The sequence below is a fragment of the Phascolarctos cinereus genome, unplaced genomic scaffold (genome assembly GCF_003287225.1).
Source record: "Phascolarctos cinereus isolate Bilbo 61053 unplaced genomic scaffold, phaCin_HiC Scaffold_5;HRSCAF=322, whole genome shotgun sequence".
Classification (NCBI taxonomy): domain Eukaryota; kingdom Metazoa; phylum Chordata; class Mammalia; order Diprotodontia; family Phascolarctidae; genus Phascolarctos; species Phascolarctos cinereus.
Window position 1 is genome coordinate 397,087,041 of NW_027555958.1, and position 22,996 is coordinate 397,110,036.

At 37.1% G+C, this 22,996-nt stretch overlaps 1 pseudogene; it reads right to left on the reverse strand.

Moving 5' to 3' along the window:
• Positions 1 to 21,885: 21,885 nt before the first annotated feature.
• LOC110206898 (G patch domain-containing protein 4-like) lies at positions 21,886 to 22,716 on the reverse strand (annotated as a pseudogene).
• Positions 22,717 to 22,996: the final 280 nt, after the last annotated feature.

The window sequence follows — 22,996 nt, forward strand, 5'->3', positions numbered from 1 at the left end:
TTGATCACAGTCAGTATTTGTCAAAGAAATTACTTGAACAACCAACATCTTGCTGACTCTAAAATAATATTTAGTAAATTTATCTAACATACCAAATATTGACAAAAAGGAAATAAGCATAGAATGAGGTAAATTGGCAGAGCTATAGAAGAATGGGATATTTTAATGTAGACAACAGAATCTTTAAGGGACTGCTAGAAGAAATAGGCAGGAACAATCTCATAGAGTTAACTTGCTCCAAAGTCCACTTGGTGACCAAAGTGGGAAGGAAAAATTCACTGAATGTGTTAACAAGCAAAGAACATTTGCATTTCCCTATAAAAATGGAAATAAATTAAGTTGGGGAGACAGGCATGTGATAAACATAAAATGGTGTTAGAAAGAGTAGTGTAGGAGAGTTAGAAAAGTTAGGAATTTCTATATAAATCACAACTATTTTTATGAAGCCCACTGTCTGTGAATGACCAAGAAGCTACTTCTTCATTTGCCTTAATAAATAGTCAGTGGCTGTTAGAATTTATGAAAGGGGAGAGGAGTCTAACATGTGTTTTTCATTTTGGAAGAGCAGACCACAAAGTAATGAGAAAGATCCCATGAGAAAAGGACTTCAAGAGAAGATAACTGGAGAATTAAGAAAAGATTTCTTAGTGGAGATAGGACATGATGTTGGCCTTGAAGGGCAACATGTTGTGTTAGTATGTGTATGTGTGTGTGTGTGTGTGTGTGTATGTGTGTGTGAGTGTGTGTGTGTTTGTGTGTGTGCTTATGTTAATTCCTTAATATGGAAAACACATTTTAGGCTTGTTTGTTCATTGCATTAACAATAGTGAACTACAGAGAGGACAGAGATAGAGTGGGATATATGTCTTGTTTTGTCTTGATGTTTCTTTCTCATATTCTCTGATTTAGCCAAAACAAAGTGTGATCATATTAATGTTATGCAAAATGCCTAGAGAATGACCATTCCTAAAGGTTGTTAATGAGCTAAAAAGGAAAAAAATTCTGATCATCTCATTCCCTTGTTTGTGAATCTTCAGAGGCTACCTATAGCTACTAATGTAAAATATGATCTCCTCATCTAGACATGTAAAATACTCCACTAGCATACCTTTCCAGGCATCTAGTACAACATTACTCTCTTTCCATTCTACTTTCCAACCAAATTTGCATTCTTGTTTACTGTAAATTCAGCACTCTATTTTCCTCTGGAAAGAAGGTCACCTGGAGAATCAAGGAAAGGGTTCATAAATGAAGTGGGAAATGATCGAAGCCTTAAGGGACAATATCTTATTTCATTATTGTAGTATTAATATGTGTACCTATTTGTATTTATGCAAGTTTTTAAAATGAAAAATACTTATAATATAAACTCCATTCTCTTATTATAATATGCAACATTCCTTGAGTCTCAGCTAAAGTGGCATTTCCTGCACGAAGCCTTTCATAATTTCTCTATTGTGTTCATATGTATCTGTTGTCATGTTGTTTTCCAGGGGCTTTTTCATTACATATTTGTATTTCCAGTATCTTTTATGTCCAGAGTAAGCTCCTAATAAATGCTTATTGGATTGGATTTGATCAGCATCCTATGCCAAAAAATTATATAAAGTTGTGTTTGCTGGTTCAAATTCTATTTGACGTATTCTTGACCTCCATTACTGACAAATACTGTGAGAGTTCATTATGTCTTACACAATGTGGAAATAAAGGATGTGTAAGCTGAAAGGCTTGTATTAAATCTTTTCTCGTGTCTCTACAAAGCAAAATCCTATGAAATGCCATAGACATATCTGGCACTATAAGTCAATACAAAGCCACTGGGGAAAGTTGCATTAATGTAAGAAGTCAAAGGAAACTGCTTAATGTGTCATTGAATTTATCTTAATGAAGTCAGATTTGCTGAGTAGTTCTTAATTATTGTTATTTTTTCCCTTCTTATCAATCCTTTAGTTAAAAAATGTTTTCATGTTTAACATTATTTTTGGTAATACACTTCAACACTTATGACATGTAAGACAAGATGCTAGAATATAAATAAGAATCTATAGAGAGACACACAGAAATACTACATATTCTAACATGTTTTAGTACTTCTACCCAATCATTTTTTGGGATTAGATTATGTAGTTTCCAATTATTTTTTAGTCTATCTTTCAATGGCCCTTTATTACGTATATTTTTTATTGCATCATGATCTGAAAATGACACATTTAATATTTCTGCTTTTCTGCATTGGATTGTGAGGTTTTTATGCCCTAGTACAGTGTCAAATTTTGTTTATGTGCCATGTACTGTAGAGAAAAAAGTATATTTCTTTCTATCCCCATTCAGTTTTCTCCAGAGGTCTATCACACCTAACTTTTCTAATGTTCTATTCACCTCCATAACTTACTTCTTGTTTATTTTGTGGTTAGACTTATCTAGTGCAGAGAGGGGGAGGCTCAGGTCCCCCACTAGTATAGTTTTGCTGTCTAGTTGTCCTGAAACTCCCTGAACTTCTCCTCTAAGAATCTGGATGCTATACCATTTGGTGCATATATGTTTAGTAATAATATTACTTCATTGTCTATGGTGCCTTTTAGCAGGATGTAGTTTCCTTCCTTATCTCTTTTGATTAGATCTATTTTTGCTTTTGCTTTGTCTGAGATCAGGATTGCTACCCCTGCTTTTTTCACTTCAGCTGATGCATAATATATTCTGCTCCAGCCTTTTACCTTTACCCTGTATGTGTCACTCTTTTTCAAATGTGTTTCCTGTAAACAACATATTGTAGGATTATGGTTTTTAATCCATTCTGCAATCCGTTTCCCTTTTATGGGAGAGTTCATCCCATTTACATTCACAGTTATGATTACTATCTGTGTCTTTTTCTCTATCCTTTTTACCCCCATTTATGTTTTTCTTTCTCCTTTCCTTTCCCCTTCACTAGTGTTTTGCTTTTGACCACAGCCTCCTTCAGTCCCTTCCCACTTTTATTATCCCTTTCCCTTTTCTTCCCCTTTAATCTTACTGCTTCTTCCCTCCCTTCTTTCCCCCTCCCTTTTCTTTCCCCTTTTCCCTCCTACTGCCTATAGGGCAAGTTAGATTTCTATACCTAACTGATTATATTATGCCCTTCTTGAGCCAAATCTGATGAGAGTAAGGTTCAAACAATGCTCCCCCCTCCCTTCTTTCCCTCTGCTGTAATAGGATTTTGTGTCTTTTCCTGTAATGTAATTTACCCTTGTCTGCCTCCTCCTTTCTCAGTACATTTTCTAAGATCAGATTGATCCACTTATTTGGATCCATTTAACCCACCTGATTGGACTTTTTTTTATCATTACATCAAAGTCAACTAATATCCACCTTCTTTATGTATACTCCTTTAACAAGGTGTAATAACAATACAGTTCTCAAGGGTTGCAAGTGTCATATTCCCTTGTAGGGGTTTAAACACCACCCCACCTTATTAACAATGTATTGTATCCTTCTGTCCCATTTACCTTTTTAAGTCCTTCCTCAGTCCTGTACTTGAAGATCAAACTTTTTGTTGAGCTCTGGTGTTTTTATCAGGAAAGTTTGGAAGTCTCCGATTTCATTGAATATCCACCTCCTCCCTTGAAAAATGATGCTCATTTTTGCTGGGTAATTGATCCTTGGCTGCATCCCAAGCTCATTTTCCTTACAGAATATCATGTTCCATGCCCTGTGGTCTTTTAATGTAGAATCTGCAAGGTCCTCTGCAATCCTGACTGTGGTTCCATGATATTTAAATTGTTTCTTTCTGGCTGCTTTTGCAGCACCTTCTCTTTCATCTGGTAATTTTGGAATTTTGCTATTATATTCCTTGGCATTGTCAATTTGGGATCTCTTTCAGATGATGATCTGTGGATTCTTTCTATGGTTATTTTCCCTTCTGGTTCTAGGACTTCCGGGCAGTTTTCCTTTATGATTTCCTGAAAGATACTGTCCAGGTTCTTTTTTTCATCACGATTTTCAGGTAGTCCAATAATTTTCAAATTGTCTCTCCTGAGTTGATTTTCCAGGTTGGTTGTTTTACTGATGAGGTATTTTACATCTTCATCTATTTTTTTCATTTTTTTGTTTCTGTTTGACTGATTCTTGCTCTCTTATAGAGATATTAGTTTCCATTTGTCCAATTCTAGTTTTTAACAAATTGTTTTCTTCTGTTAGTTTTTGTACTTCCTTCTTCAATTGGCCAATTGTGTTTTTTAGGGACTTGTTTTCTTCAGAGTACTCTTCTGTTAGTTTTTGCCCTTCTTCCTTCAATTGGCCAATTATGTTTTTTAGGGACTTGTGTTCTTCAATGTATTTTTTTTTCCACCTCTCTCATTTGACTATTAAAATCCTTCTTGAGCTTTTCTAAGAAGACTTTTGGGGCTTCAGACCAGTTCATATTCCCTTTTGTCTTTGCAGATGTGGGTTTGTTGACAATGTTGTCTTCAGAATTTCTGTCTTGATCTTCACTCTTCTCATAATATGAATCTATGGTATGTTTCTTTTTGTTAGTGGTTTTTGCTTATTCCCTGGCCTTTAAGGAGACTGAGCTCTTCTGCTGGGGATCAGAGGACACTGACCCAATCTTCTTTTGTTGGGAGCCTAGGTCTTGGTCACTGGCTTTGTGTTCTGGGGCCTCTTATGCTGTCAATTGAAGGCTGTAGGTTTCTGGCAGCTTACCTCATGTTGGGCTGGAATCAGCAAGGCTGAAACTTTCAGGCAATTCTAGGTTGCTTGCTTTTCCTTTCCTTTAGCTTTCTTCAGCTCCTTTTAGATGGGTGCTTCAGGGTGTTTATCTGCCTGGGGGCCCCTGCAGTGTTGTCTCCCTCATTTCTGCTAATGCACTGGGAGATTCCTTTGCGGTAGATTGCCGAGGCACCTGGTGATTTTCTGAGCTGGTTTCCACCGGTTCCCCCTGCCCTCACTGAGGCACTTGGAGGTCCAGGTGTTGGTGTTTGCCTTCTCTACCACCTGGGCTTCAGGATTTCTTCACAATTGGAGGCTGCAGGGCTAGGACAGCTTACCTGGTATTTGGTTGGAATCAGCAAGGCCAGGGCTTTAGGAAGCCTTTTGGTTGTTTTCTTCACCTCCTTTCAGATGAATACCACAGGGTACTTATATGCCTGGGGCCCCTTGTGGTTCTGCCTCCCTTATTTTTGCTGAGGCACTGGGAGATCCATTTTCTGGGCTGCTGCACTGCTGCTCCCCATCTTTCTTCTAGTTCAGCTGTTCCAGGGTTTTTTTCTGGGGTGATATTTTCTGGGTTTTCAGAGGTTGATAGGGGAGAGTGACAGCGACTCCCTTTTCACTCTGCCATCTTTGCTCCCAGAAGCGGAAGTCCTCTGTTTTAGTACTTCTAGACCCACAATCCTTTTTCCCTGAAATTTTACAGAAGTTAATTAAGAATGATTTCCTAAGAAACTCAGAACTATTAAAAGCCAGTATAAGGACTTAGGACTCAGGTGTGACAATGTTACTGCCAACATTCATAATATGTTATTCAAACTATTGATTGTGTCAAAATTCACAATACCCATTCACACTTTACATTGTGTTCTGTTGCTGTAGCAAGGGTAAAACATAAACAGCTCACCAAGCCAAAGTAAATTATTTTGCAATGTTGCATGTTCTGAGAGGAGAATGGAGTATATATTCCAAGCATTTCCAGTTTTTAAGAATTTATGTATACTCATATAGGCACACATACCAATACTACAATAATGAAATAAGATGCTATCTCTCAATGCTTTGATAATTTCCCATTTCACTTATAATATTGCACTTCCTTGATTATACACTTTACTTCCTCTTCAGAGAAAAAAAAGTGTTGATTTCACAGTAAGCAAGTAGGCTAGTTTGGTTGGAATGTAGACTTGAAAGGGAAGAATGTTGTACAAGAAGCCTGGAAAGATGTGCTAGTCTGTTTGCTATGGACTATTTTACATGCCTAGGTGAGGAGATTAAATTTTATACTAGTAGCTAAAGGTAGCCTCTAAAAGTTCTCAAGCAGTGTAATGATATGGTCAGAATTTTGCTCCTTTTTATTTCTTCAATGACCTTTGGGAACTGTCATTCTCTAGGCATTTTGCATTATGTTAACATGGTCACACTTTTTTTTTTGTAAACCCAGCTGCATCAAATAATATAAGAAAGAAATAAAAAGACAAAACAAGATATTTACCCTACCCTATCTCTGTCCTGTCTATAGTTCACTATTTTGAATGCAAAGAACAAACAAGTCCAAAATGTGCTCTGCATATAAAGGAATTAACATAAGCACACACACACACACACACACACACACACACACACACACACACACACACTAACACAACTATATAGAAATAAGATATTGTCCTTAAATGACCAAATCATATCCCATCTCCTCTGTGAAGTTTTTGCTTGACTCTCTATTTATCTTCTCTTGAAATCCTTTACTCATGGGATCCTTCTCATCACTTTGTGATCTGTTCTTCCAAAAATGAAAAATACACGTTAGATTCCTCTCCTCTTTCACAAATTCTAGTAGATTCTGACTATTCTCACAGTTCCCATTGTATCCACCTAGGAAAGAGCATCTCCCTGTTAATAAGAATTACATCCAGATTAGATTTCCCTTGGTTAATTTCTCCATCCTTTAAAGAACATTATTGCCATTAAAGCAAGTAAAGAAGTAGTCTTGGTCTTTGGCAGAGATTGGACATCATAACGATAGTTATGATTTATATAGCACTTCCTATGTGCAAGACACTTTAACCTAGTTTTCTTTTAATCCTCAAAACAACTCTGATATGTAAGTGCTATTATTATGCCCATTTTACAGATGAGGAAACTGAGGCAAATCATATGTAACTTGCTCAGTCTTTTTTGCTTTATTTTATTTTCCCCAAAAGTACACATCAAGAAATTTTTTATCATTCCTTTTTACAAGATTTTGAGTTCCAATTTTTTCTCCCTCTCTCCCGCTCCCCCTTCTGAAAACAGTAGGCAGTTTCATATTAGTTAGTTGTTGTCCTTTGTTCTTGAAGAGGACTAAAATGACATCACTATCCTAGAATCAAGTTTCAGTGTGTCCAACAGTAACTCATCAGATCAACAGGAGCTTGAGCTTAGAATCATCTACCATAGGTCAGGCGCAAATAGCCATGTGAACATTTAGGGTGGATTCTCTAAATTTGTGCATCCTGCATTTTCTTTGAGTTGTTTCAATTCTCTTTTGCTCATAGAGCACAGTACCTTCTCTGGTATGGGCATACCATGCTGAGCAGTCCTGTGCTAGTGTTTCCTATGTCACATGATCAATTCCAAAGTTCTTAAGAGAGACCTTGAGAGTGTCCTTGTATCACTTCTTCTGACTACCATGTAAATGTTTGCCCCGTGTGAGCTCTCCATGAAATAGTATTTTGGGCAAGAACACATTTTGCATTTGAACAATGTAGGCAACCCGTTGGAGTTGTTTTCTTTGAAGCAGAGTTTGAATGCTTGGCAGTTCAAGAAAGGACCTCAGTGCCTGGTATCTCATTCCAGCAAGTGATCTTCAGAATCTTCCCAAGACATTTCAAATGGAAGTGATTCAGTTTCCTGGCATGGTGCTAGCATACTGTCCAGGTTTCACAGGCATACAATAATGAGGTCAGCACAATGGCTCTGCAAATCTTTAGTTCAGTAGTCAGTCTAATACCTCTTCTCTCCCATATTTTCCTTCAAAGCCTCCCAAACACTCCCAAATAAAATTCAGAGTCCACCATTTCTTTATCTGAATGTAGATAGAATTTTCCCTCCTGAGTCCTTTGTACTTGTCTTAAATCATTGTATTGCTGACAAAAGCTGAGTCATTCATAGTTGATCATCACATGATATTGCTCATATGTGTACAGTAATTACCTGATTCTGCTCACTTCACTTTGCATCAGTTCTTACAAGTCTTTCCAGGCTTTCCTTTACTCTGTGTGTCTCTCTATTTGTAAGTAACATACTGTAGGACACTGGTTTTTGATCCACTGCCATCCACTTCTGTTTTATGGGAGAGTTTGTATCATTCATATTCATCATTATGATGGATTTCCCTCCATCCTATTGTCCCTCCTGTTTCTCCTCTCTCTCTTTTCACCCTTTCCCACATTACCAATGCTTTGCTTCTGTTTACCACCTACCTTGATCTGCCTTTTTTTCTGTCATCCCCTCCCCTTTACTTAATATCTCCCCTTCTACCTCCCTGCCTGGTAAGATAAATTTCTATATTCATTTGACTGTGTATATTATTCCCTTTTTGAGCCAACACTGATGAAAGTAAGGTTCAAGCAATGCCTATCACTCTCCCTCCCATCTTCCCCATCCACTGTAATAGGTCTTTCTCTCCTCTTCATGTGAGATAATTTACCCCATTCTACTTCTCTCTTCCTTCTGCACCCATTTTACTCTTCTTTCTTATCTCTTACTTCTTTTATGAAATTACCTCAAATATACCTTATATCCATACTCCCTCTCTATGTTTATTTCTTCTATCTGTAATGTTACTGATATAATTATGATGAGTTACAAGTATCAGATTTTAGTGTAGAGATGCAAACAGTTTAGCGCTATTGGATCCTTTCTGTTTTCTTTACCCTTTTTACCTGTTTATGCTTCTCTTAGGTCTTGATATTAGAGATTAAATTTTTTGGTAAGTTCTGCCTTTCTCCTTATGAAGGCTTGAAATCCTTCTATTTCTTTTATTGAATATTTTTCCCCATGTTTAATTTTGCCAAGCAAGTAATTCTTGATTGTATTTCTAGCTCCTTTGCCCTCTGGAATATCTTGTTCCATGACCTCCACTACTTTAATGTTGTAGCTGCTAAATCCTGTGCAATACTGATTGTAACTGCCTGATATTTGCATTGTTTCTTTTTGCCACTTGCAATATTGTTCTTTGATGTGATGGTTCTAATATTTGGCTATAATGTTCCTTGGGGTCTTTATTTTGAGATCTATTTCCTGAGGTGATCACTATATTCTTTCAATGCCTATTTTGCCCTCTGATTCCAGGACATCAGGGCAGTTTTCACTGATAATTTCTTGAAAGATGCTATTCAGGTCCTCCTTTTGATTATGGCTTTCAGGATGATGATATCATCTCTCTTGGATCTATCTTGCAGGTCAGTTGTTTTTCCCATGAAACATTTTACAGTTTCTTTCATTTTTTTCATTCTTTTGAATTTCATTAATTTATTATATTTCATCGAGTCATTAGCTTCCACTTGCCCAATTCTAACTTTTAAGGTGTTGTTTTCCTCAATTAGCTCTTGCACTTTCTTCTCCATTGTGCCAATTGTATTTTTAAGGAGTTGTTTTCTTAATTAGCTTTTTGTATCTCATTTTCCATTTGACCAATTCTACTTTTTAAACATTGTTCCAGGCTATAGAGCCTTTTTTAAACAATTCTCTTGTAGCACTCTCATTTCTTTTCCCCATTTTTCTTCTACATTTCTTATATGATTTTTAAGTTCCTTTTTGAGCTCTTCTATGAGTTTTTTCTAAGTATGAGAAGATTTCCTATTTTTCTTTGGGGTTTTGCTCATAGGTGTTGTGCTCTTCTGAGATCGTGTCTTGGCCTTCCCTGCCACCATAGTAACTTTATATGGTTTGATTCTTTTTTTGTTCTTTTGTGTTAATCTCCCCACTTTTTTTTTTGCCTTTTTTCCTTTCTTTTAAATTTGAGGTCTGTTCCCTGGGTGGAAGGGGCAATGTCTCAAATTTCTTGTGCTAGTGGCTAGGGGCACTGGACATTTAATTGGTGTTGTATTGATGTGTCCTGAGGACCCAGGGAACCTCATGTCTGGGGCTGTGCTAGGTTGGTTTGCAGTTGGCTGGTGCTGATGGAGGCTATGGGGGTCTGGCATCTTATCTGGCACTAGCTGGGGTCCTAGTGCTGGTGTCTCATGTATGCTGAGGTCTGGTGTTTGCTTTTGTTTTTTTGTTTGTTTTTAATTTCACCAGGGCTTCTCAGAAGCACATGAAATTCTGGGCCCTGGAGGTTGCCTGCCTGCTCAGAGCCCCACAGAAGCAAATGGAGGTCCAGTTGCAGTAGGACAGACATCCAGTATAATGTTGAAGCACTCAGATGTCTGACCACATCAGGATGTCTGCCTGCCTGGAACTATGACTAAGCATGGTTGGTTCTTGGAGCTGGAGTCTGCAGGTTTTCTTGCTGATCCTTCGAGTCTCCTAGGTTAAAAGACCACTCTACCTCATCTTTCTTCTGCCTCAGCTGTTTCAGGATTTGTTCAGGGGTGTTATTTTATAGTTATTTGGTTGTTTGGTGGTGAATACTGGAGAATTACAGAGATTTACTGCTTACTCTACCATCTTGGCTCCTGGAAGTTCTTAGGCTAAATTTGAGCTCAGGTCTTCCTGACTCTAGCCTTAGTGCTCTATTTACTACGCCACCTGTTTCAGAGCACTAGTGGATAATTACATTGAATCATGCTTTTACATGTGCGTTGAGATTTCTTTCTTAAATTTCTAATCTATTTCTTTTTTCTGTCCAGGTGGTCTATAGTATATTAAGATGACATATTTGCTTCTGTTTCTCTCATCATCTATCTTCTCCTAAATATTCTGTTTTTTGGATGGCCTGAAAATAATCCCTTCTTATGGTTTCTTATAAATATACATATGTGTACATTCATATACATACATATTTATGAATGAACATATGCATGTTTTCAGACTTTTAAGTTGATAAATTCCTGCCCATGTCGAATACTTCATCTAAAAATAGGAAATAAATAGAAGTAATAGGAGGGCCATGTGCTTAGGGATTATAGACAGAGTAAAAATACTCCATAGTTACTTTTCAACTTAAAGACCCTTATCGGTTCATCTTCCTCACTCAAGATGCCAGAGAAGGAAAGTGAATGAACTGAATCTATGAGTATCTTTAACATGTGAACTCAATTCTTACTTAATAGCCAATCAAAAAGTCTTTTGTCATCACCAGGTAAAAGGATAGGAAACAGTCACAGAATTAGAGAACAAGCTCCAATGTACAGATCATAGCTCCTTTATTGCACAAATACAGGGACACAATCTCAATGAATATTCTTGTGCTCCTAGCAATGGGCTTTCATTTATTGGTCTCCCCTATGCCACATACATAGATTTATCTATCAAGTTGCTGGCATTTTGCACATTGTTACATAAAAGCCACCTTTCTCCAGCAAATCAAAGAGAGAGTATAATTCAAAAAGTGAAATTTAGGCTCAGATTCTTCAGATCTGGCCTGCTTGCATTAGCAATACAAATGCTTAGATTCTTTAAGAGTTTGGACAATATGATGGATGTTCTAACAAGCCTTATCTGGATGAAAGAAGGCTTGAGTTGAATTCATTTGAGCAAGAGTCGTGTGTTGTGATTTTGGGGTCCCAGCACTCCTAAATCTCAATATTTTGGCAGCCTTTATGGGGAAGCTGCCTAACCCCACACTCCTCTCCAGCTAAGACTAGAAGATATGTAAGCCTTCCTCTCTTTTTTCTTGCACTGCAGTTGGGGTCACTCTCCAAGAACCTAGGAAAGCTTGGAGGGGCTTTTTGGGCAGATAGTTACAAGGTTGTCTCTCAGGCTCTCGGTCCATGAGTCAAGTTTGAGGTTATGGACTAGGGTACACTTTTCACAGCATAGAGGACAAGAATGGATGCCCTATCAGGAAGTGTTTGCCCAATTCTGCCAATTCTCTTGGCACTAGGGAATCAGGAAAACTGCATGTGCTTTTTGCTTCCCTGAGGCTTACTTACTCCCTACCCTCAACAACCCTGAATCCTCCTTCATGGAGGTTACAAGGAAAAATTAGAAACAGCTGAAAGCATCTTAGCAGACTCTGGAGGTTTTGTGATTTATCATTAAGGAGTTTTGAACCACCTCCTTACAACCCTGGTCACTTCCTTCTCCTACTCCCTTCCCTTGAGTCAAGAGGGTATATGTCAGTCTCTCTCATAGGAGTAAAGGGTTTCACCTTCCCCCACCACTGGCATCTTCCTGATCACCCCTCAACCCCAGAAGCCATGGGGAGAGAGGGAAGGGAGATAGGTCAATGGAAAGAAGATAGCTAGCCTATGGACTTGGGTAAGTCCACTGTTTAAGGTGCAATTTTAACATGTTAATGATAAGATGCTGATTCTCTGTGTAAAGTAATTTGGAAATGCATTTAACAAAATTGAAGTCACCTGATTGGTATAAATTTCAAATTAGTGAACTTTTTGTGTCAGTTACGTCAAGCAACTTTTCATAATTTGATTAGCACTAAAACAATTTGGCTATTGTTGGTTATTGTTTTAATGTGTAAACTTGCCAAAAAGCTTGTTTGGGTTATGGCTGGCTGAGAATTTTCTAGTATATAGAAATAATCTCTAACGATTGGCTTTATACACCAGGACAAATCTAAATGAGATGTAAATCCTGGAAAAAAGTTTTTCCTAAGCTATGATCAGTGAAACTTGCTGTTTGAGGTAAAAGCTTATGGGACTGCAAATGATTTTATTTTGAGTTGTTTGATGGATCATAATCCATCTGTAATCAATAGTTAACAATCCATCATTGAGAGTACCCACCTGGCTATTCATGAGTCTGTCTATGAGGTGGATTTGATACTGCATGGTTGGAAAACAGAATTATATGGATCCAACAGGGCTAAAGATGTTTTATACTGTCATATTTGGGCCTTAAATCTAGTCCCTGCTTTATCCTTTTATAGCAAATTTCTATAAACACAGCAAGTGGAGAGTAAAAGATCAATTTAAGAGTGTGAGATCTTGGTGTTTTCATTTGAATGTGTACTCATCCAATACCCCTAAACAACTGAAATTAAGTCAGAAACATCTTCAGTTTGGTTTGGGCAGGAAAACTTCAGTGATAATTGAAGTGAAAGTCAGTCTCTGGCAAGTTCAACTGTGTAGCTATTGAACCCAGGGGTGGACAGCTTCTACCTGCGAAAATGTTACTTAAACTTCTGAAAAAGTAGCAAGATGAGATAATCCTGAAGGTCAAATGTAAATGATTTTAATGAGGCTCTTACACTTGTACTTCTCCCTATATTTGGGCCCTGCAGTCTCTTCTGTCCAATTAGTGTCTTCCAGGACATTCACTTATAGTTGGTTGCAAATAGTGGGTACCAGCCAATATCACCCCATTGTCTCCTGGATGTAGCCTGTGCTCAGTTCCAGTCAACATCCTCTTTGGGACTCCCTTGAGGCAGGGACAGCTCTTCATCCCTTGCCAACAGGAAGCAGTTTCAGAAGCCAAGACTTTTAGCCCAAAAGAATTCGTGTCCCATTTGTTTGAGAGGGGAATGATAGTGATGAGATCTGAACCCCTGAAAGGAAAAGACTATGTCTTTGGGATTTGGACCCCAAAAAGGAAAATCCTTGGACTTTCCCAAATCTCTGGCATTTGCCTGAGGTTTACTTAACTGGCTTTTCATTGTGCCTAAACTCAATCTCCAAATTCTGTTCTGTTACCTCTTGATTGCCCCTGGACACTTCCCACCCTTAATCCTATCTAGACTCAATTCTCCCTTGGCAATTTGGCTGAGGTCCCTAGGATTCTGTTCACCCCAGTTTACTGGCCACTACCATTAAGTTCCTCCTTAGATTCCTCCTCCAGTCACACCAAACTACTTGTCCACTACTAGATCTCTCCCAAAGTCTTTTTGTATATAAGGTTCATCTTGTCTCCGTTAAGGTGCTCAGATTCTTAAGATCTGGACCCTTGCATTATCGATACAAATGCTTAGATTCCTTAAGAGTCTGGTTAATATGATGGATGTTCTAATAAACATTATCTTTGGCTGAAAAAAAAAAAAGAAAATTAAAAAAATTCATAGAATGGTTAGCAGTTTTTCAAATGGTGTTATTTCTCCCATATTTAATAAAGTCATAATTCACAAAAATAATTTAAAAATAGACTATATGCTTTTGAGGAAAAACAAAATTTGAAAGAATGATGTACTGCCTGCCAACAGTTTCAAGCTTTAGTCTCTATTCCAATGCTTCCTGGCTATGTGATGGTATCCAAATCAGCCTCAGTTCCTCATCCCTCATATGGTTTATCTCACAAGGAAAATACTTTGTAAATTCTAAAGTGTAATGTGAATGTTAGTTCATTCTATTCAAACTAGCTTCCTTGATATACCCTATATGCTCTACATTTCTTGTATTCTTGCCCTTGTAAAGGCAGTCTATCTCTCATGCCTAAAGTGGATCATTTTTTCCCCTCAGTTCTGCCTCTTGGAACACCCAACTTCCTTCAAATATTAAATCCAATGTCATTATATTTATGAGAGTTTTCATAAATCTACTCATGGTGAGTGCTGCCCCTTCCTGCAAAATTACTTTGCAATTAGTATATATTTTCTATTTACTTATTTGCATGCATATTTTTCTCTAGAAAAAAATGTAGATTCCTTATTATTAAAGGTTCTTTTGTTTCTGTCTTTGTTTACATAATGCTTAGTATGATGCCTAGCACATAGAAGACATGGAATAAATGCTTGCTTATTTTATTTGAATTTAATTAAATATTCAAATGAAGACAAAAATGGAGACACAGAGAAAAAATCAATTGGATCAATAGGAAATCAGGGAAAAGTACATATATGTATACATATATATGTGTATATATGCATACATATGTATGTGTATATATGTATATATGTGTATGTGTGTGTGTGTGTGTGTATATATATATATACAAATATATATATATATATACACAAATATATATATATATATATATATATTCTATCACATGAAACATCTGAGCTCCTTAACAAAAAAAATGTACATTTACATTTAAGATAGAATTATTTTTTCCCCCTTTAATTAACTAGTTAATATTTTTGAAGTACTGGTATATATTGGCCCTAAGTTCATGAGCTCATTGAAATATACAAAAAGCTATCATTTTATCTTTCTATGGAAAACATTGATTGCAGTGTATTATGGGAATATTTCCTGAGGGCATTCATATTAAATGCTCATTTAATTCAATAAAATTTTATCAGTAGGACTGATGGGATCCTGAAATCAAATCCTTAATTTGAACTTGTGGTTCTGAAAATGGAAAGGAAAAACTACTTAAAACAATTATTGTGGCTGTCATCATAGTACCTGCTTTGCTTTCAGAAGCTATTTCAAGGAAGAAAACTGTGCTTTTTGGGCAAGAATGAAATTCATTTAGTGACAGTTCCTCTCTCAGCTATATTTAAATAATTGGGAACCCTATTATTGTGTGTGTGTGTGTGTGTGTGTGTGTGTGTGTGTGTGCATGATTGTGGTGACTGTAACTAGCTTAATTTCACCATATAGAGGAAATACCTTTAAATGAAATGATAAATCAGTTTTATTTTATTTTTATAGGTTTTTTAGGTTTGTTTGTTTTTTCTGGTTTTAATTTTATACTATGGTGAAAAAAATCTATTGGTATTTACAATCGCAGGACTTGAGTTAAATTTGGAAAAGTAGGAATGATCCAGGTTATAAAGAATTTCAAATGCTAAATAGATTATGATCATAGATATAACATTTAGCCATTGCAGTATATTGAGTAGGGAGTTGTTGTACAACATGGTCACACAACACTTCAACAAAATCAGTTTGGCAGGCTGCTGTGTAGAAGACAGATTGGAGTAGATATCCTTAACTTAGATAGACAAATTAGGAAGCTATGTTAATAGAAAAGTCAAAGCTAAAGAAATGACCAGGTGGAGCCATGATGGCACAGTGAAAACAGAGACTCACCTGAACTGTCCCCCAAATCTGTTAGAATACCTCTAAAAAGTGACCCTGAACAAACTCTAGAGTGGCAGAACCCACAAAGAGACAGAATGAGGCAGATTTCCAGCCCAAGACAACCTGAAAGGTCAACAGGAAAGGGGAACATCCAGCATGTAGGAAGCACTGCAGACCCATCCTGAGCAAAGCCAGAACAGCTTTGGGCCTGAATCACCAGCAGCAGTGGTATGTTCCAGTCTTCTCAGCCCACAGACAGTAGAAGCAACTTAGAAGGTCAGCTGCAGGGGGTCTGTAGGAACCAGGTGCAAGAGAAGCAGTCCAGCACAAGGCTACAGGGCATGCAATACAGCTCCCGTACCAGTAAACCAGAACAGGCTTTGGGAGTGACTGAGTCAGCAACAGCGGCAGCAGCATTGCTCCTGGAGCAGTTAGCCCACAAACTGAATGTTTGAAAGTCAACCATTTCAACTTCCAGTAGCCAAGATGGCTGAATAAGCAATTAAGTAGCTCCCACCCTCCCTTACTGACCTTGAAAAACCCAAATAATACTGCCCCAGGAAAAATCCTGAAATAGTAGAGTTAACATAAAGATTAGACACACAATCTTTTAGCTCCTAAGGCTAGTGGGATTGCTGTGGTTGTAGGCGACTAGTACAGGGAGGCATCCCAGCAATCCAGTGGAAAGCCCCACCTCAGCAAACCAGTAAGCAGGCCCCTAGACCCCAGCACAACAAGCCTGGAACAGTGTCCCATATGTCACAGAAGCAGAGATGAACTTTAAAAGGCAGAAAACAGGCAAACAACATGAGCAAGAAGCAACATAAAACACACACACAAACACACACACACACCACAACACACACACAACAACACACAACAAGGACCATAGAAAAGTATCTTGGTGACAGGGATGATGAAAACACAAATTCAGGAGAGGATAACATTGTCAATATACCCACATCTGAAACTTCAAAGTGGAATATGAACTGGTCTCAAGCCCAAAAATCCTTCTTGGAAGAGCTCAAGAAAGATTTTAAAAATCAAGTAAGAAAGATAGAAGAAAAATTGGGAAAAGAAATCAGAGGTGTACAAAAGAGAGAGCTTGGAAAAAGAAGGACAAAAATTCACTGTAGAAAATAAGTCCTTAAATATAAAATTGGCCAAATGGAAAAGGAGATACAAAAGTTCACTGAAGAAAAAAATTAACTGAAAATTAGAATTGGGCAATTGGAAGATAATAACTTTATGAGAAATCAAGAATCAAACAAAATCCAAAGAATGAAAAAATTGAAGAAAGTGTAAAATACCTCATAGGAAAAACACCTGACCTGGGAAATAGGTCCAGGAGACATAACTTAAGAATTATCAATCTACCTGAAAGCCATGATGAAAAAAAAAAAAGAGCCTGGATACCATCTTACAGAAGATAATCAAGGAAAACTTCCTTGAGGCCCTCAAACCAGAGGATAAATTGGTTATCAAAAGAATCCACCAATTACCTCCTGAAAGAGATCCCAAATTGAAAATGCCAAGGACTATTGTAGCCAAATTTCAGAATTATCAGGTCAAGGAGAAAATCCTGCAAGTAGCCAAGAAGCAACAATTCAAATATCATGGAACTACAGACAGAATGCAGCTTCTACTTTAAAAGATCATAGGGCAAAAAAGAGCTTGGATTACAACCAATGATCAAAAACTACCCAGCAAAATTGAGCATAAACTGCCAAGTGAGTTGATGAACATTCAACAAAATAGGGAATGAAAAGACCAGAGATCAATGGGAAATTTTATCTTTAAATACAAGACTCAAGAAAGGCATAAAAGGTAAATTGGAAAGGGGAAAAAAAAGTAATTCAATAGGGTTAAACTGTTTACATCCCCACATGGGAAGATGATATTTATAACTCTTGAGAACTATATCTTTATTACAACACTTAGAAGGTATATACATGAACAGAGGGGGTAGGATTAAGTTGATTTGATATGATGATAAAAACCCTAATGACATGGTGAAGAAGAATTGTAATGGGACAGGAGGAAAGGATAAAGCAGAAAAGGGTATATTATATCACATGGAGAAGCACAAAGACTTATTACAGCAGAGGGAAAGCCAGGAGAAAGATCAGCATTGTTTGAACTTTACTCACCTCAGATTTGGCTCAAGGAAAGAATAACATACTTAATTATATATATAACTTGCCATAAAGGCAGTAGGAGGGGAAAGAGGAAAGAAAAGGGAAGGGGGATAAAAGGGAGGGAAGAAGTAGTAAGGGAAAAGGGAAAGAAAAGGTAGGGGCTGAGAGAAGGGAGGCCAGAGTGAGGGAGGTGGTGATCAAAAGCAAAACTCTAGTGAGGAGGGTAAAGAAGAAAGGGAGAAAGAAAGCATAAATGGGGTAGAGAAGAATAGGATGGAGAGAAAGACACAGATAGTAATCATAACTGTGAATGTGAATGGGATGAACTGTCCAATAAAACAGAAATGAATAGCAGATTGGGTTAGGAATCATAATTCTACAATATGTTGTTTACAAGAAACACATTTGAAACAGAGGGATACACACAGGGTAAAGGTAAAAGGCTGGAGTAGGATATAGTATGCTTCACCTGAAGTAAAAACAAAACAAAACAAAACAAAAAAAAAAAACAGAGGTAGCAATGCTGTCTCAAAGTAAAACTTTTGACAAAATAGAACACCCATTTCTATTAAAAACACTAGAGAGCATAGGAATAAATGGAGTCTTCCTTAAAATGATAAGTAGCATCTACCTAAAACTGTCAGCAAGCATTATATGTAATGGGGACAAGTTAGAATAATTTCCAGTAAGATCAGGGGTGAAACTACGTCTATTATCACCACTGTTGTGCAATATAGTACTAGAAACTTTAGCTTTGGCAATAAGAGAATAAAAATAAATTGAAGATATTAGAATAGGCAAAGAAGAAACAAAGCTATCACTTTGCAGATGACATGATGATATACTTAGAGAATCCTAGAGAATCAAGTAAAAAAACTACTTGAAATAATAAACAACTTTAGCAAAGTTGCAGGCTGTAAAATAAACCCACTTAAATCATTAGCATTTCTATGTGTTACCAAGAAAGCCCAACAGCAAGAGATAAAAAGAGAAATCCCATTTAAATTTACTATAGACATTATAAAATATTTAAGAGTCTACCTGCCAAAACAAACCCAGGAACTATATGAACACAATTACAAAACAGTATCCACACAAATAAATTCAGATCTAAATAATTGGAAAAACATCAGTTGCTCATGTGTAGGTTGAGCTAATATAATAAAAATGACAGTTCCACCTAAGCTAATTTACTTATTCAGTGTCATACCAATCAAACTACAAAAAAATTATTTTAGAGAGTTAGAAAAATAATAACGAGATTCATTTGGAATAATAAAAGTTTCAGAATATCAAGGGAACTAATGAAAAGAAATTCAGGGAAAGGTGGCCTAGCCATTCAAATCTTAAATTGTGTAATAATGCAGCAATCATCAAAACTACTTGGTAGTTGCTAAGACATTGAGTGGTGGATCAGTGGAATAGGTTAAGAATGTGAGACACAGTAATCAATGAATATAGTAATCTACTGTCTGATAAACCCAAAGACTCCAGTTACTGGGATAAGAATTCAGTATTTGACAAAAATTACAGGGAAAACTTGAAAGCAATTTGGCAGAAGTCAGGCATAGACCAACATCTTACACCATATACCAAAATAAAATCAAAATGTGTAAACTATTTAGATATGAAGACTGATAATATAAGTAAATTGGGAGAGCAAGGAATAGTTTACTTGTCAGATTTTTGGAGAACAGAAGAATTTATGATCAAAAAAGAGTTAGAAAACATGAAATGTAAAATGGATAATTTTGATAACAATAAATTGAAAAGTTTTTGTGCAAAGTCAATGCAACCAAATTAGTAGGGAAGCAGAAAATTGGAAAAGAATTTTTACAACCAGGGTCTCTGAAAAGGGCCTTATTTCTAAAACATATGGAGAACTAAGTCAAATTTATAAGAATAAAAGTCATTCCCCAATTGATAAAGAATCAAGGACATGAACAGGAGGTATTCAGATGAAGAAATTAAAACTATCTATAATCATATGAAAAAATACTCTAAATTATTACTGCTTAGAGAAACTCAAATAAACACTCTGAGATGCCACATCACACCTACCAGATTGGCCAACATAATAAAACAGGAAAATGATAAATGTTGCAGGAGATGTGGGAAAATTGGAACATTAATGCATTGTTGGTGGAATTGTGAACTGATCCAACCATTTTGGAGAGCAATTTTGAACTATGTTCAAAGGGCTATAAAAATGTGCATGCCCTTTGACCCAGCATTAGCACTCCTAGGGCTGTGTCCCAAACAGACCATAAAAAATGAGAAACGGACCTACATGTACAACAATATTTACAGCAGCTCTTTCTGTGGTGGCAAAGAATTGGAAATCGAGAGATTTGGAAGGGATATTGAGCTCATCAATTGGGGAATGGCTGAACAAGTTGTTTTATATGAATGTAATGGAATCCTGTGCTACAAGAAATGATGAGCAGGGAGACTTTAGAAAAACCTAGAAAGACTTGTAAGGACTGATGCTGAGTGAAGTGAACTGAACCAGGAGAACGTTGTACACAACAGCCACATGTGGGATGACTAATCTTGATAGACTTGGCCCCTCTCAGCAATGCAAGGATGTAAGACACCTCCAAAAGTCTCATGATGGAAAATGCTATCCACATCCAAAGAAAAAGCTATGGGGTTTGAACACAGATCAAAGCATACTATTTTCTATTTTTTGTCCTTCTGTTTTGCTTTATTTCTTCTTTCTTGTGTTTCCTCTTATGAGTTCTAATTCTTTACAACATGACTAATGTGAAAATATGTTTAATAGGAATATGCATGTAGAACTTAATGTAAGTTTTCACTCCATCATGGGGAGGGAGGCAGGGAAGGAGTGGGAGAAAATTTGAAACTCAAAAGCCTTTGTAAGTGATTGTTGAAAATGAAAAATAAATTAGTTAATTTTTAAAAATGACCAAGTTTGGGTAACATCGTAGATACATACTTTCTTGGAAACTTAGAACTGTTTGCAACACTGTAAAGCTATGTGATTTGCCCAGGGTCACACAGCCTATTTTTAGCAAAAGATAAGACTTGAACCCAAGTCTTCCAAACATCAAGGGCAATTTTCCAAGTACTATGCCTCAAGAGCTTACTCATCCCCCACACTTTATTCATTTGTGAATAAAGTGGTGGAACAATATTATATCTATTGAGTCTTCTAGCTCTTAATCTGTACTCTTATAATTCATATTCATTCATGTGTTAATCCCTGCACATTTTCCTTGGCAGATGCTCCATTCAAATTTATATGGGGAGGTTAAAACTATTCATTTAAGCATGAAAAATACTCAAGCAAGCCTAGTGATTTCATAGATCTCAGAAGAATATCATCTATGTATGGAGAAGTGCCATGTACATGAGAGCAGATAAGAGAAGCCACACTTTTCTATACCTTTCCAATGTGACTCCTTAGATGCAAAAGATATCATCAGTAATGTCCTTTAGAGTTTCAGTATTCTAATACGCCTATATTCTGATGTTTGTTTGTTTGTTTTTCATTAATACTCATTACAACTCACCCAAGCCTGATCATTCTTGAAGGATTTAGTTCATGCCCTGTGTTAAATTCTTGCCAGATAGGGGACTCCCTCTTAGGTTTGAGACATTGTCTGGACAGAGCACTTAGATTGTATATCAGCCATTCCTTACTTTTGCTACATTAATGGCCCATTTTTCAAGTCATAAATTTCTCTCCTTCAGATTTAGATAATTAATTTATTTTGAAAAGCAGGGACTTGGGAGTTATTTATTGTTCCCTCTATATAGAAGAACAGGTCTGGGAGGTGGGGTAGAGGACCCACAATCCATTGATTTTCAATGAACTTCTTACCACCTAAAGAAGAAGCCCTTTTTTGTCCCTTATGCCCCATCTCCCCGCAATGAACAAAGGATTGAATGATACATGACCTTCTAAAGTTCTTATTTCCAACAAAGGGACTCAGGTGATCATTGAGACAGTCCTCACTCTGTCTTTAGTGGTTCCTTTTTTCCCCTTCTTTTTGGTTTTCTGGGCCCCTGTTTTCTTTTTCCTCTTATTTCTCTACTTGAGCTTCTACCTCATCTTCTGTTTTCTCTTACCATTTTCTCTTTTTTCTTTTTCTTGTTCTTCTTGTTCTTCTTCCTGCTATTCTTATCAGTTTGTTCTATAATCTGCACACACTCATGTCTGTCTGTTGTCAATAATCCTTCCTTCTCCTCTTTCTCCTCCTCCTCCTCATCCACTGGGTAATCAGGGACACCTGCACTCTGGATTTTTTACTGGGCCAGGAAGGCCCACTCCTACTCTTCTGCCTATGCTTCGCCTTCACAGTAAGTCCATAGCAGACACCTTTGTGTGTAAGCACATTCCTCACAAGTTTGAATAAACTCATTTGTCAGTCTCTTTGTTGATAGAGGCACCTCATCGTTACTGCTTTGTTCACTCTGATTATCTGCTTTCTCTCCTCCTAAAGTGAGAGTGGCACAGTTTATGAAGAATCCATACAACAGGCTGGACTTGGAGCTCCTACAGCATTTCTGTTAGCTAGTGTCTTTGTCCTAGGTCTTCATCTTTACTACATTCTTCCCAGTCTCCACGACCAAGAAAGCAGCTGTTTCCTTGAAACATTGTCTCTATCAGTTAGTTAACTTCTTGGAAGAGTCATGTCCCACCTCAGCATTATCCTGCTTCAAGTTCACCCTGATGGCTGGGATATGTCATCTTCTTTCTTGTCCAGACCCTTGCCTGGAATCCATCTATGCCTCTTTAGCTGCTCCTCAACAAACTTCATCCTTCGACCCTTGATCTTTAAGGTGACACTCATGTTGAGAAAAGGGTTAGTCTCTGTCCTCAATGTCTCACCAGTTCAGAGGTAGTTATTGTTATTTCTAATTACCCGGATCTCTCAGCACCTCTTCCTCCTTTTCACTATGTAACTGGCTTCTCTGTCCCAATGGGCACCACTCACAGTCCTGTCTGGGTCTACTTAGCAGAAACATGTGGACTCAAATCAGATTTGGTTTATAGCAAGAATGTCAATATCTAAATGATTCAGTTCTTCCATCAATGTGTTGATTATAGGTCGTTGGACAGGAATTTTGGTA